Below are 14,459 nucleotides of genomic sequence, written 5' to 3' on the forward strand. Positions count from 1 at the left end.
TATCTAAAGTTTTTCTTTCTTCCATTTTTCACTCACTCTTGTCCCCCTAGTATTGCACTCAAGGTTAAGCTGAGCCTCAGAATCTGTTGTCTGGGGAACGTGTGATAATATATATATAATTCATTACTCTATTTCTGCCCCATCAATTCCTAAATACATTACAGCTTTTTGCAATTAACTGTGTTTTCTCAAAACAGTTTTGAATGTCCAAAAGAGACCCAGAATAACTCTCCCTAGGAATTCATTAGCTGCTTTTTAAAAGTAGAAATCTCAATGTGTGGTCCTATGTCTCACCTGTTCTAAACACAGATAAGAAGAAAACTATGATAATGCAGCAGAGATGTAGGAAGTAAAATGTTAGATGTAAATACAAAAATTTTAAGTGAGCAGAGCAAGAAAGACCTGGTATTAGCTACAAAAATAATGAGGTAATCCTAGAGCACACCGTCGATTAAAAGTTATCCATACACTCATATTGATAAGTAATGACTACATCAAATGTGATTGGTAGAATTCTAAGATGACCTCCAATATGGTTTTCTTTGTAAATCTCTTCCCCTCCTTAAGTGTGGGTGGAATCTGTGAATATGATAAAATATAACTCCTGTGATTATGCTACATTAACAGCAAAGGGGTTTCACATATGAGCATTTTAAATCTTGGTCTAGAGGTCAAAGCCAGAGAAGTCAGAGAAATTCAAAGTCAAAGGAATTCTGGGTATAAGAAATTCTCCATTGATGGAGGGGGCTATGTGGCAAAAAATAAGGCTGACCTGAAATAGATCAGTTAGCTGAGAAGGAAATGAGGACTTCAGTCCTACAACCAGAAGAAACTAAATCCTGCCAAGAACATATAAGAGGTTAAAAGTGGATTCTTTCACAGAGCCTTGAACAGCCTGGTTGGCATTTGATTTCAGGTTTGTAAGACCCTGAGCAGAAAATCCATTCAGGCCATGTTGGACTTCTGACCCACAAAATTGTGAGCTAATAAATGGTTGTTGTTGCAAGACACTAAGTTTATGGTAATTTGTTATGCATCAATAGAAAACTAATACATACCTGGAAATTAATTATCTAATATCTAGTTTATTGAATCAGTTAAACATAGTCATGTTGGTTATTATTAGTAATTATTTTATTTATTGTTTGTTTGTTTTTTGTTTTTATGGCTGTGCCACACAGCTTACAGGATCTTAGTTCCCTAACCAGTGGTCGAACCTGGTCCCCACAGTGAAAACGCCAAGTCCTAACCATTGGACCACCAGGGAATTCCCAGTAATTATTTTTAAAGATAAAAGAATGTGTAGGGCTTCCCTGGTGGTGCAGTGGTTGAGAGTCCGCCTGCCGATGCAGGGGACACAGGTTCGTGCCCTGGTCCGGGAAGATCCCACATGCCGCGGAGTGGCTGGGCCCATGAGCCATGGCCGCTGAGCCTGCGCGTCTGGAGCCTGTGCTCCACAACGGGAGAGGCCACAACAGTGAGAGGCCCACATACCGCAAAAATAAATAAATAAATAATGTGTCACGTTTGTTAGATCCTTCCTAAACTACATTCTTATTAAGAAATTAAAGTGTCATTATATTTAGAATCAATTTTTATTCACTATAAAATGGCATTACTACTCTACAAGTTTTCTCTCTCTCCCACTGGTCAATTTTCAAGTGTTAATTAAATCCTCCTTCACATAAGCTAACATTTTACCTTGGAATCAGGTCCTCTAGAAGGATATTTCAAAAAAAGAGGGTGATTATTGTGAGCAGTTTGCTATTTTCCCCATGAACTAATAGAATAATGATAACTGATGTTCAAAATGAAAGGCTGCAAGCCTGGGAAACACATAAATACTTTCTGAATTAAAATTTCAATTATTTTAATATAGTTTATAAATATATTTTATTTCACTTTTTTTATACACTACTACTTCTATATGACTAAACACAGCATCTCCTTCAGCCATATCATATAATAAAAGAATGTATTTTATTTCTGCCCTAGCTCTTTGTATTTGAACTTATGTGAGATTTAGATGTATAAGGTACTGACTGAAAGAACACCCTTTATTATTTTTATTTATAAATAAATTATTTATTTATTTTATTATATTTATTTATCTTTATTATTTTTATTATTTTCAAAGAATTTGAGAAATATATACTTTAGATCTCCTGGCTAAAGAAGTAGAAAATGAATATAGACAACCCCAGGTCACAGGATCCTTAAATGCTCACTCATACGGTATCCATTGGGAACATGCAGCAATAATAATAAAACCAGGAATAGTAAGGTGAAAGACTTTTGTTTGCAGTTTCATACCTTTTGTAGAATCACTTGCTTTGTTACACGGTGAGAGTACAGAATAATAGAATGCTGGCAGCTTTCACTAAGTGTTTCAAGTCAATTTGTTTATTTTGAGAATTCCATTTAAATTTTTACTAAACCCACATTAGGCAAACACTCATGCAAGAAAAAAATGGCATTTGTACAATGAACTAACATACTAGAGTGAAAAGCATTCCTTACAAAAAGATAGGGAGAGAGGTGACACACCAACAAAGAGTTCACATATTCTTCACTTAACATTTTTAACTGTGATTATCATTATAAAGAATAAAGGGAGGTGTGGAATAAACTGAACTGATAAAACCTATTAAAGTTACTCATGTTCTATGTGGTTAAAGAGAGAGATTGATTATTTTATCAATCAAAGATTGACGTTTAAAGGGTTTATTTAGAAAACAGCCAGAAACTCTCTGGAAATAAACTGTTTACTACTAATAATGGTTGGGGTTTTGTAAATTTAAGCAATATGCTGGTTTTCATGATATTAAATTAAATAGTTTAATTGTGAGTGCTGATAAACACTAAAAACTTTTAAATAAAAGTTTCAGCTTTAATTATTAAAAAGGAAAAATATATGTCTGACATAATCATAATTTGCATAATATTTCATATTCAAGAAGGTAATCTTTATGAAAATAGTGGGGCTTGCTTTAACTTGACAAGCAAGCTGTGTAAGTTATGTCCACTTAAATCAATAATCACATTTATTCACAATAAATCAATATATCTATTGATAAAATATCCTTCTTTATGGAAAATTTTGTACATGTGGGTACATAATAAGAACACATATGAACAAAGATTATGTGTGTGTATAAGCTTAGATATTCATTCTATGTCAACACATGCCCAAAAAGATAGCTCTAAGTATTAAGTTTAGAGTATAAAATATAATTAATTTTCTATTAAATTATAAAAGAAAGTTTCTAAAACATGTTCAGAGAAAAATAGCAGCATTTATAATTGAAAATAGAAACAAAGAATAGAAAATAAGAAAGAAAAACATATCTTACAAAAAATAATATAACTATAAAAAAAGAACAGAAAAAGTTGATTTCCCAGTGAAACATACTCACTCTGGGCAGAAAGAAAATGACTAACATATCAAAATGGACAGTTAGAAAATAGTTTGTTTAATAATAAAGGCTAACTCAGTGAAAATCTACTATACTTCCTAGAATACTTTGATGATAGGAAAAAGATGAGTAAATTATTTCTCAAGTGTGATGTATCTAGGAAATAGATCAGTGAAACAAAAAGAGTAATATCATCACAGCATACAAACAGAAAATTCACATATAGAAGCAAAAAATCACAGTTTACATTGCATTCATGTTTAAAATCAAACATCACTTTTTCACATTCTGAAGATTACCCCCCCCAAATATGGAAAGAAAAACAAGCCAGGGCTTTAATATAATATTTTTTTCAACCTGGAACAGCTGCAAAAAACAAATCTTGCTGGAGATAAGCTTGGTTATAAATATCAACATTCCCTTTAAATAAGGGAGTCCAGTTTTCATACCATCTGCCTCTTTCTAAAAGGGAAAAAGATATGAAAATCATAAACCAGGGCATTCTCTTTCAAATAAGGCATTTAGAAATGAATGTAGTGAAAAGGCTGTGAACTGTTCTGAGTCCCTGCCTTTAAACTTGCCTTGTTTAGTTCAGATCAGAAAATGGGATTTTATGAAAGTAAACAACTCTTAATGCATGAATAAACTGATGAAGCAATTAATAAAGAAAAATATAGTTTTCCAAATTTTTCACATTATTGGCCATAATCACAATCTCTGGTTGGTCCAAAATTCTCCCTAATGAATCATATTCCTTACTGCTTATTTTTTAACTACATTTGTCACTTTTGTTACCTTTACTTTTCCCAAAACTTTTTTACAGCCTGTTCCAAAGACTTTCATGTTATCTCATTCAGTACAAAAGTCTAGTTCCTAACAGAACTGGACTTTTAATACAGATTATATCCTCTGCAAAAATCTTTCCTATGCCTCTCTCAACACAGTGGTCTTTTCATACTTGAGTTTCGATTTTATCTTAAAACCTTTATTCATCTTTTGCCCTTAATTATTTTTCATTCTTTGTTAATGACCTTGTGATTGAACATTTTAATTTTTCACTGTACCACATCATTACTACTTCAATAATGAAGTTCATAAACTATATCCATTTTTTAACTCCTTAAAGCATACACAAGAAAGAATAGGTGTAAGATGGTCTACCAAGTAGTTACAGAGTGGTATACTAGAGACAGCTACATAAAAGAATATCCAGTATAGTAATACTGAGACCACTTGAGAGAAACATAGAACAGAGAAAATGGCATCCTTTACTTTAACAATATATATAAATGTTTAGTCAATTCCCTGAATTATAGAGGTAGAATTCTGAGAAGCTACTAAAACAAAAGCACCTAGGGAGCTTTGGCATTATTCATTCTCATTCTCATGTTTATTCTTTCCCTTCCTCTTTTTCTCATACACACATAAACATACCCCTATATATTGCAAACAAAAGGACGACGACTGAATCTTTAATCATGGCATCTGCAGTTATTTTGGTGCTAAAATGCACTTAAATGTGTTCTTCATAGGAAAAATATGTCCTAAGACTTTTCACTTTCATTCTGTTTAAGCCATGGAGCACTTAGTTCTGTAATTAAATAAAATAAAGTTATTTTACAAATGACATTTAATTGTTTTCTTGGAATGCTGCATCTTCAGTGTGTAAGGAGGGAGGAAAGGAGAGATTTCTTCAAAGTAATGGTCAATAATATTTAAAATAAATAACCATATTATAGCAATCAATATTCACCTTTTTTATGAACAAGTATATGATCAGTGTTGCAAAAGAAAAGTTATTTTTACCTTAGACCTATCAACTATTACTTTTAAAATGTTAAAAAGTTCTTTTCATATTAAATTTAGTCTATTGCTTATTTTCTGACTTCCCTCCACTAGAATGTAGTACCACAATTGTTTGTACACTAAATAATCTCAAACAATTAGAACACTGTGGACATAGTAGACACTCAGTATATTTTTGAGTAGATATATTTTTCAGAAGACTGTTACATTAACTTAAAACATCCACATTTTATGCTTAATTATTATAAACTTAATTTAAAAATGCTTTGAGTTTTAAAATATTACTATAAGTTCTCTATCTTTTATAAGAATATGAGCCTGATAAAGTATGGGTTAACTCTTCCCTGCTTTAACTCGTTTCCTTTCTGGTTCTGTTACTTTTTAGTTGTTTATGAAGTTAAGCTCATTTATCATTTTTTAAAATCAGTACAGTAAGAATTCCTATCCCATGTGGCTGCTGTAAGCATTAAATTAAATAGCTAGTTCATTTAAAGTACTTGACATGGTGCTTCTCACATAGTAAGTGCTCAATAAATGTTGTTAGTATTATTACATCATTCTGGCTTAATCAGTTACTCATTGTTGAGGCACCATACAGTCCAAATAGGTTTTTTTAGACAAAAAAATAATAACCTGAACTTGATGAGCTCACATTCATTTAAAAAGTCAATGAGATACAAAAAGAAAAGAATGGTCTCATAATATGTACCTTATGTGTAACTTAATTACATATAAATTGTACCCTTTCTGCTATTATTTGGTCTCCTAACTATCTTCTATAATCAGCTAAGTGGTTTCAGCAAAAGTATCTTTGGATAACTTTTAAAATGTCAAATTACATATGCTGTCTTCTTGTTAGTGTGTTGAAAACTTTGAATAAATAGATTATTACTTATATGTTTACAGTATATGTACATAATCAGTATGCAAAAATACTTTCTAAAATGGAAGGCTTCTGAACAACAACAAAAATCTTAAACACTAGTCCCCATTTTTTAAACTAACAACTGAATCTCTTATCTTTGTCAGAAATCTCCAATTATTCTCCATTCTAAGAAAAGAATCTTCTCAGTTCAACACTTCCACGACTTCTTTGATATTCTCTTATCAGGAGTTCAGGAGTTGTAAACTCTTGATGTTATTTCTAAGTCGATATGTCACAATTTCTCTCATATATCCACCACGTGCATTGGGCAGGTCGGTATGGTTCTTTCTACTAGAGCAGTAGTCTGACATTAGATAAAACTGGTTCTTTCAATGACCAGACTTGAATTTGCAGTAATAAATTTAGCATCCCAAATATTTAAAATGACCATGGGTCTAACATACAATGGCAAACAAGAAATGCAATTTCAGAATATCTTTAAATTATAGTACATTCCAATGTCTTCCAAAAAACTTTAAGAAAAATATAATAAGTATTCCAATCACTTCTCTATTTTCTTTTTGAAAATTAAACTTCACTATAACATTATAGTATTTTATTTCAGTCTATCATCAAAAATGATTTTATAAAAGCATTGGATAACTACCTCACTAATTTTAGAAAATTTTCCTCTATTATAAAATGATTGGGTCTTCATTATCACATTAACCAAAATTTGGGAGCAGGGGATAGGTTATATATCATGGGCCCCTCTAATGGAAATAGCATACACAAATTCATTTAAAATGTTTATTTTCAAATTATTGCTGAACGCTAAACAATTTAAAGAAAAACGCAACTGAACTTCCCAAAGCAATTTTTGCTGTAAAATGTGTAATCTGATATTTTACAAGTACAGAACACTATCCAGCAACTTCTCAGCCCCAAGGTGATCCCATCTCCCATTTGACTCAGTAGCCATTCCAGCTTGCAGGGCTCTCCTGAAAACCATCTTCATTTCAATCTGGGCACATGAGCTTGTTTACCAAATCACAAAGAAAACATAGATCTTTAGGTAACGCCAACTGACTTTGCAAGCTTACTCTCACTCTCTCACACACAGCAACATACACATTTACACACACACTAAACAAAAATCCACATACACATGCTCAGGCACAAACACTGCCAGTGTAAGAAGTATCTTACTTCCTCTGTGTCCTGGAGTCCACCCCATAAACACTTTCCTGCCTTTTTACCTTTTGTTCCCCTCCTTTTCTTTCCTCTGTCATTGTCTTTATCCAGGGTCTCACCAGCATTACTGCATTAGTATCATAATTGGTCTTACTGTCTCCAGTTTTTCCTCCCCTCAAAGTCATCCCCCACACTGATTCCAGAATAATATCTCACATGAAAACTCTAATTCAAAAAGATACCTGCACCCCAATGTTCATAGCAGCACTATTTACAATAGCCAAGACACGGAAGCAACCTAAATGTCCATCGACACATGAATAAAGAAGATGTAGTATACATATACAATGGAATAATACTTAGCCATAAAAAGAATGAAATAATGTCATTTGTAGCAACATGGATGGACCTAGAGATTACCATACTAAGTGAAGCAAGTCAGACAGAGAAAGACAAATATCATAGGATATCACTTACATGTGGAATCTAATAAAAATGATACAAATATGGGATTAACATATACTATACTACAACATATATATACTACTATATATAAAATAAACAACAAGGACCTACTATATAGCACAGGGAACTATATTAATATCTTGTTATAATCTTTAATGGAAAAAATCTGAAAAAGTATATATATATATATATATATATACACACACATATATATGTATATATACATATATATATAAAATCACTTTGCTGTACACCTGAAACTAACACAACATTGTAAATTAACTATACTTCAATAAAAACAAAAAAAAACAAACAAAAACAGGAATAATCTCTCACAAATTAAATTTAATCAAGAAATTCCTCTGAGGTATATTATATCATTCAATGCTCCCTAAGTCCTTTAGGATAGAGCTCTAATTCCATAGTGTGCTATAATCTAACCCCTGTTTTCCCACTAATCTCTTTATCTGTCTTTATCCCACGCATGCACTATACCCCAACTACTTTTAACTACCTGTAGTTTTCTGAAATGATCATAATATGTAACAGCTTACTGGGTTTGCCCATGCCCTTCCTTTCTCTGAAAATACTTTCAAATACTTCTTTACGTGGGTATCTTATACTACTTTAAAACAGTAGAAAAGATGGTAGTCATTAATTCTGTTCACATATCTTCCAATTTTCCTATACTCCTTTAAAACAGTAGAAAGGCATGGTAGTCATTAATTCTGTTCACATATCTTCCAATTTTCCTTTCCCTTTGCGTAGAGGCCAGTATTGTACTTCACAGTCCCCCATTTGAAATAAAGCAATTTGCTTTAACCAGTGAAACTCTATATGCCAGTGCATAACTAGCCACTCTTTCTTCTCACTTCTGCAGTGATCATGGAAATACATTCAGATGAAGTCTTCAATGTCTTTGGTCACTGTGAGTCCCTACCAATCCAATTTGGACATGTAGTCTGGGTGAGAAATAAATATTTGTTGTGCTAAGATTGGGAGAATGGGATTGACTTGTACACTGCTATATTAAAAACAGATAACCAACAAGGACCTACTGTATAGTGGAAGGGAACTCTGTATTCTGTACAGTATTCTGTAATAACCTAAATGGGAAAATAATTTGAAAAAGAATAGATACATGTACATGTATAACTGAAGCACTTTGCTGTACACCTGAAACTAACACAACATTATTAATCAACTATGCTCCAATATAAAATAAAAATTTAAAAAAGAAAGATACTGAGCTTTGGGCTTCTTTGTTCCTACAGCATAACCTAGGCTATTTGAGTGATTCAAAGGGTTACATTTTTCAGGAAGACTTTCATGAGCCCAACACAGTCTGATTAAATGTTGCTTCCCCAAGTAATGATAATGTTCTGTTCATACTGCTGCAATTTCTACCTCCTTCAAAGTGTACTTCTGAGGGCAGGAACTGTGTATTTCATTCCTTATCCTCACCAACTAGCACTGCTCATGGTAAGTCCTTAAAAAATATTTGCTAAATTAAGCATTCATTCATTCACTCATCAAAGGCCAGGGACTACTCTGGTAGCTAGAATAAAATCAGAGCAAACAAAATCCCTTGCCCTCATAGGAATAACTAATATTCTTGCAAATGATAATGACAGTAAGCAAGACAAATAAGTATAAAATACATAGTTTATTAGATAAGATAAATGCTAAGTAGAAAACACAGAGCAGGGATATTTTGGAATGGTGACCACGTAAGACCTCATTTAGAAAGTGACCTTTTAATAACAACCCAAAAGAAAGTAAATAAATTGGTCATGCAGATATCAGGGAGAAAGCAATTCAGTAGAGAAAATAATGGAAAAACCCTGAGATGGGAACACGCCTGTCATGTTCAAATAACAACAAGGGAGACAGTATGGCTAAGCAAGTGAGTAGTTAGGGATGAGATTAGAGAGGTGACAAGGAGCCAGGTCTTGCAGAGACATACAGGCCAGTTTCAAAGCTTTAGCTTTTGTCTTGAGTGAAATGGGGAGCCATTGAAGAGTTCTAATTAGAATGAGGGGTGGAAGAAGAGAGTAGAAGATAGGGTCACAGATATAATGGGGGCCCATTTTCTTCCATTTTATAACATATTTCCTCTCTCCACAAAACATGTGAGACATAGATATACCAATTAATCAAGAAAGATTTAAAATAATGTTGAATAATAGATATTTTATGATGATCTTAATTTGTTCATTACTTACTATGCAGGGACATTGATTTTAACCAATATATAATTATCAACATATAGTTATGTATCAAAGTATCATAGTGTATCAAACATCAAGAGAGATCAAATATTTAATGTGGCAACAAATTCTCATAGACAATTAATAATACTAAATGATTTAACAAATTAATCAGATAAAATTTTATAGTTTTATGGATCTTGCTTCATTTTCTTGGATTTACCCAAAATCATAAAATAAATCCAAGTAAAAACATTTCCCCATTGTAATCCTCCCTCCCATAAAAAAGAACTAATTCCAAACTCAAGTTCATTGCCAAAAACAAACAAATCAAAACAAGAAAAACAAAGGGAAAGAAAACAAACCACAAGTCAAAACACCTTTTGCCAAATGTTAAATCAAATAAACACACCTTGTGCTGTGTCCTTGAGGCTGCCAAGTCTTAACTCTGGAGAGATGTCAAGGAGTAAGATGTTTCCAAAGGCAAGATCTTTACTGAGGAAGCTGCGCTCGCATTCCTGGAAAATTCAACTCCAGATACCAATAATACTACTCTTGGTTGCTTTTTCTTACTGGAATCCAAAACAGAGTTTATGGAAATATTAAATGGATGATCTCCAGTTCCTTAACGTCCACAAAATAAAATCACTGTGGTAGCATTTTCCAAGTTGTGGTTTGTGGTTTGCTAACTCTGTTATATGTTCATTCAAATTAAGTTTCTATGGCCATGTATACTTGAAAAACATTGCATACTATTCCCCCTTTACACAAGGTACACTTTCATAAAAAAGCTCTGAGAAGTCCTATAATAGAAAAGCCTATTTAAATTTACTTGACCCAATGTGTCCTAAATTTATTTAAGTAAAGACCCCCTTCCACTGTAATAAACAGTAACACTATTTCTGCAGATCACACTTGAAGAATGGTTCATTGTATAGTGATTACCTGAAAAGTACTAAGAGATGTTTCCACTATATTTTAGACTTAAATATGAATGTAGAGACTAATTTTAATTTATTTTCTATTATTGCAATTTGTAGAGTTGACCTATAAATATATTTATTCAACCATAATTGTTAAGTACATGTTACTTTCTAAACCAAATGCCAATTAAAAAGCAACAAGGAAAACATTCAAATAATGTATGGTTTATTCATTTTTGTTCAATGAATATTTATTAAATACTTATTACGTGCCAGGCACTGAACTTATCTCTAGCTTTATGCCACAATTGCTCTCACATAGATAAGAGTATCAAATTTAAGTGGTTCCAAACTGCTGTCTAACAATAATAATCAACATAAAATTTAACTCAAAGTATTTGAGAATACAAGTTTTACTAATTGTAATTATATCATTAAAAATAGCTTGCAGAGGTGGCCAAGGTGGTGGAGTAGGAAGACCATGAACTCACCTGGAGTTCAACGGACACACCAAAATTACAACTACTTACAGAGCAATTCTCCATGAGAACAACATGAAGACTAGCATATAGGATTTTTCACAACTAAACATATAAAGAAGGGACCACAAGAAGATGAATAGGAGAGGCAGAGATGTGGTATAGTCAGCACACTTCCTCAGGTTGTCAAACGACAAATGAAAAAATATCAAAATCTTAGAGTTCCTCCCCAAGGAATAAGAGGCCTGAGCCCCACACTAAGCTCCCTAGCCTAGGGGTCCTGCACCAGGAAGACAAATCCTCAAATATCTGGCTTTGAAAACCAGCAAGTCTTATGTTTGGGAGAGCCAGACAGCTATAGGAAACAAACTCTCTGCTCTCAAAGGGCATGTACAAAACTTCACATGTTCTGAATCCCAGCACAGAAGCAGTAGTCTGAGAGGAACCTGGGTCAAACCCACTTGCTGATCTTGGAGAGCCTCCCAGAGAGGCAGGAGGTAACTGGGACTCCCCATGGGGATGGAGAAGCTGGCAACAACCATTTCTGGGAGCTCATTCTACAGCAATACCACCAGCATTGTCAATCCCCATTTTGAAATCCTCCCTCAAGCCATCAGTGGGATAGCAACAGACCCATGCCTCCCTGGACTGTGTGGACAGCCGCCCAGAGACTTGGCCATGCTCTCTAGAAGGCCAGTGCCAGCTCAGTGCCCACCTGGACCAGGCAAACAGCCATGCTAGTACTCAGCCCCACATATCAGCAGGCGAGCAGCAGTCCTATTGCCCCCAGGCTGTACAACCAACTGCATGGGGAGCTCATTCCATCCCCTAGCAGGCCTGCAGCTACCACACAACATGTGGCTTCACAGCCAACCGGGTTGGGGCCAGCCTCACCTACCAGCATGACCATGGTAGTCAGCCCTGCCACAACAGAGGGCACATGCAGCCCATGTATGGGACACCCCTAAGACATATAGTTCTGGTGACCAGAGGGAAACATGCTGCTGGGCTACATAGGATATCTCTTACATAAGGCCACTTCTCCGAGATGAAGAAACATAATTGACTGATCTAACATGTAGAAATAAACACAGAGAACTGGGGAAAATGAGGCAACAGAGAAATATGTCCCAAATGAAGGAACAAGTTGAATCTCAGAAAAAGACCTAAACAAAGGGGAGATAAGTAATCTACCCAATAAAGAGTTCAAGGTAATGATTATAAAGATGCTCACCAAATGCAGGAGGAGAATGGATGAACACAATGAGAAGTTCAACAAAGAGCTAGAAAATATAAAGAAGAAACAGAGCAAAGATTACAATAACTGCAATAAAAAAATTTACTAGAAGAAATCAATAGTAGATTAGATACAGAGGAACAGATCAGCAATCTGGAAGATAGACTACTGGAAATTACCCAAGCTGAACAGAAAAAAAAAAAAATTAAAAAATTAGGATAGTCTAACAGATCTCTTGGACAACATCAAGCAAACTGACATTCACATTATAGGAGTCACAGAATAAAGAGAAGAAAGAGCAGATAATTTATTTAAAGAAATAATAGCTGAAAAGTCCCTAACTTGGGGAAGGAAGCAGACATCCAAGTCCAGGAAGCACAGAGATTCCAAAACAAGATGAACACAAGAAGGTTCATGCCAAGACACTTTATAAATAAAATAGCAAAAATTAATGATAACAAAGGATATTAAAAGCAGCAAGTTAAAAGCAACAAGTTATATATAAGGGAACTCCCATAAGGTTATTAAAAGCAGCAAGTTATGTATAAGGGAACTCCCATAAGGCTATCAGCTGACTTTTAGCAGAAACTCTGAAGGCAAGAAGGTAGTGGCACAATATATTTTAAATGATGAAAGGGAAAAACCTACAACTAAAAATACTCTACCAGGCATGGCTTTCATTCGGATTTCATAGAGAGATCAAAAGTTTTACAGACAAGCAAAAGCTAAAAGACTTCAGCACCACCAAACCAGTTCTAAAAGATATATTAAAGGGACTCCTTTAATCAGAAAAGAAAAGGCCACAACCAGAAATATGAAACTTATGAAAGGAAAAAAAATCTCACTGATAAAGGCAAACATACAGTAAGTCAGCCACTTATAAAGTAGGAAGATTAAAAGACAAAAGTAGTAAAATCATCTATATCTACAATAAATAGTTAAGGGACACAAAAACAAAAATATAATATCAAAAACATTAAACATGGTGGTGGGGGAATAAAAATACAAGGCGGTTAGAATGCCTTCAAACTTAAGAGATCATCAACTTAAAATAATCACACACATACATACACAATACATATGTGTATATATATGTATATAGGTTGTTATATATGAACCACAGGGTAACCACAAATCAAAAACCTAAAATAGATACCGACACAAAAAAAGAGAAAGGAATCTAAACATAACACTAAGATAGCCATCAAATCAACAGGGAAGCAAAAGAAGAAAGGAGAAAAAAAAAAACAAACTACAGAAACAACCCCAAAACAATTAACAAAATGACAATAAGTACATGCATATCAAGAATTACTTTAAATTTAAATGGACTTAATGCTCCAATCAAAAGACATAGAGTAGCTGAATGGATTAAAAAATTAAGATTCATACATATGCTTTCTACAAGAGTCATTACAGTTCTAAAGACACACAGAGACTGAAAGTAAGGAAATGAAAAAAAAGTACTCTATGAAAATTGAAACAAAAAAGACTGAGGTAGCACTGATAGACAAATTGATTTTAAAACAAAAACTGTAATAAGAAACAAAGTATGATATGACATAATGATAATGGGATCAACCCAACAGGAAGATATAACAATTGTAAATATAAATGCACCCAATATGGGAGCACCTAAATAAATAAAGCAAGTATTAACCACTATGAAGGGTGAAACTTACAGTAATACAGTAGTAGAAGACTTTAACACCTCACTTATATTAAAGGACAGATCATTCAGACAGAAAATCAGTAAAAAAAACACTGGTCTTAAATGACACATTAGAGCAGATGAAATTAATAGATACATATAAAATATTCCATCCCCAAACAGTAGAATACACATTTTTTTTCAAGTGCACAT

General features: G+C 33.6%; 1 protein-coding gene across 2 annotated transcripts in view; it reads right to left on the reverse strand.

Moving 5' to 3' along the window:
* The window catches only part of TRIQK (triple QxxK/R motif containing), a 92,869-nt gene that overhangs the window by 65,677 nt on the left and 12,733 nt on the right, over positions 1–14,459 (reverse strand). The window contains exons 3-4 of one of the 2 annotated variants that reach the window (XM_082858527.1): positions 12,593–12,641; positions 10,369–10,528 (exon numbers count right to left, since the gene is read on the reverse strand). The gene's annotated coding sequence lies outside the window, so the exon portion shown is untranslated. The remainder of the gene's footprint in view (positions 1–10,368; positions 10,529–12,592; positions 12,642–14,459) is intronic. The other variant, XM_082858526.1, reaches the window with a different exon arrangement.

Source organism: Leucopleurus acutus (assembly GCF_964270905.1).
Source record: "Leucopleurus acutus genome assembly, chromosome: 17".
NCBI lineage: Eukaryota > Metazoa > Chordata > Mammalia > Artiodactyla > Delphinidae > Leucopleurus > Leucopleurus acutus.